Raw genomic sequence first — 2,934 nt, forward strand, 5'->3', positions numbered from 1 at the left:
TTCACACCTAATGATAAAATCCACTTTGTTAATAATTTATGTAATGTCTGTTTATTTGCATTAGTTTTATTGATACACTTATGATTTATGTAATTTAAATGTAGTTTACAAGGAAGTTATTCCCGGTATTTGAAAAGTTTTCTGTTTTTTTCTTCCAATGTATGTATTTGTACACAATATTTCATTTCAAAGTAAATAATATGGTTTTACATTAAGCTGCGCATCGCGCGGGCATTAACTAAGATCGATATAAACTAAACAAATAAATATATAACTTACTTTAGAATTACATTAATATTTGAGTAAAATGCTCAAATGGTCCCTGTGGTTTTGTAAAATAACATCTATAGTCCCCAACTTTTGGAAATTAAGGCTAATACTTGCATGTTGTCCTACGTCTACAGGTATTGCCTCAACGCAAAAATAACAGATAACACAGACTCCATAGAGGCAGTCTTCTACAACGAAGCCCTTAATGATATTGTCAAGCTAAGTTGTCGTGACATGGTAATGAATTTGGGAAACAGAAACCCAAAGGTGTTGCCAGACAAAATAACTTCAACAAAGGGGGAACCAAAGCTGCTACACATCACGGTGAAAAATGATAATAGCATTGCCGTGAACAAAGCAGAAAATCCTAGAACAATCCAACCAGCAACACCAGACCCCAAGAAGCCAGCAACCAAAAGATTTTTACCACAATTGTCAGGTAAATTGCCATTACCACATCAACAAATATTATACATAATATCGTTCAGTCGAACTATACGTCTGGTAAATGCCGTAAAATTAAATTTAAATTAAAAAATGGAGCACACCAGTTGGGTTATAAATAGCAAAAACTATACATCATACCGTTCAGTCGAACATAAAATTTCAAATCGAATGTTATATTTGATGATTTACGTTTGTATGTTTTTTTATTGGACCCCTTCAATGTTAATTTGGACCCAAAGTTTACAAATAAGATTTTCAAGGGTTTCAATCTGCATTTACAATGTGGGCTCTATTTTTTTATTTTACATTTTATTTTTTGGATTTTCAATTCTTATGTTTCAACTAATACTAACCAAAAGGGTTTCATTTCATTAATAGACTCTGACAAGAAGGCAAAGCTCCCAGCATAACCAACGCATGTAAAAGAACAACAAGCTTTCGGAACTAACTTTTTGGAAAACAGGTCCTAAAGTACAGTAATACAAGACCTGCCTTCTATGGGGAAAACAAGACAAGAAGATTGCCTTTTGTAAAAACTTCAGTGTCAACTAACGTATGTAGTATAACCTCAGTTTGTAGTTGTTAGGTAGTACCTCCTATGGGGAAAATATGACACAAAGACGACCTTTTGTAACAACTTTAACGCCGCCTAATGAATTTAATATAACCCTAGTATGTAGTTTTATAATTCTCTCACTTAAAATCATATAACTATATATAGTGTATGCATTAAAACCGTCAACAACCATATTTCCGCCGACTATAAACAACCTAAAGGTTGCCGCCGCAACGCGCAGCATCTGGCACCATCCTAGTTATTATAATCAAGTATTTTTATACATTTTTACTCGATGACCCACACCGAACGAGTGGTGCGGTCCAAGACCGGGACGACAAGTCAAGTCAAGGCGGTTGCGGTCAAGATGGGCGGTTGGGTCGGGGCGTCGGCCCGATCAAGTCTATAGTAGGCCAGGGTGGGGGAAGTGCACGGGATGATAGATTCCAATTCATTTGCCAAGTAAACACATAAAGAATGAAATTAAGATTCGAGTTCATACAAAAAAAAATTCTAGTTCTATCCATTGTGTAAAACAAACACACCCTGAGTACCGACCAAGGGACATGGTGGCTCTTAATACTCAACTCGTTGTTGTTTAGTTAGGGATGAAGTTGATAGGTTTCTAGGAGTAAAAGTGAATAACATAAACAAACTAAAAAACACATAAAAAGTTACGAAGATAATGAGTCTAAAATAGATAATCAGTTTGTCTTTGATTCCCCTTGATGTAATAGAGTATAATATTTGAAATGTTTTAAACGGTGTGATAAAACGAGGTTTTCACTATGAGATGAAAATAGTCAAATACCACATCGTGCTAACATTCCCAAAACTCTTTATAGTTTATACATCCACATAAAATGAAGAGACCACATTGCGATGCATCTCCCACAAACTTACTTGTAAAACTCTAACTCATAGCTCCCGTATAAACCAGAATTAAATACATATTAACCACAACTAGTATTCAAGTGTAATTGTATAAAGTTCCAATGAAATGGCTTAGGATAATGTAGGAGTTATAGTAGTATGCATGTAAACGGACCGAGCTTTCATAAAATGTTCGTAAATTGTTCGGCAGGAAGTTCGTTTATTTAATAAACAAACGGACATTGTTCGGCAGGAAGTTCCTATAAATAAAAAAAGTCAATATTTTTTATTTATTTATTTTTTTTTGCAAAAATGGCTTTTATACATTCAATTATGCGCTAATTACAATACACCCCTCAAGTTTGATTTCTACGGCATTGACCCCTCAAGTTTGGTTGGGTCACAAGATGAGGTAGCGGTATTGCTCAAAACCGAACTCGTCACATTTATTGGGTTTATATTAGAGACATATATCCTTAAATATATATTGTAATCATTCTATTAACAAATAACTCACAAGGAAAATCAAATATCATTTTATACCCACACTTGAAAATGGTTACATTACATACTTATGGTTGACTCGTAATGCTTGTAACTGGTGGCGTGTCTCGTTTTATGAGGCATCACCCATTTTTGGTATGCGCATAGTACTTCTAAATGGTCATTGATTAGGGATTGCAAGCACAAGAGAAATCATGAGGGATACAATACATATGCTTAATACAATGTTGGGAGTATATGAACTATCAAACACTACACTACACTTGATATTTCTATCAAAGGCT

This window comes from Helianthus annuus, chromosome 6 (genome assembly GCF_002127325.2).
Source record: "Helianthus annuus cultivar XRQ/B chromosome 6, HanXRQr2.0-SUNRISE, whole genome shotgun sequence".
NCBI classification, from domain to species: domain Eukaryota; kingdom Viridiplantae; phylum Streptophyta; class Magnoliopsida; order Asterales; family Asteraceae; genus Helianthus; species Helianthus annuus.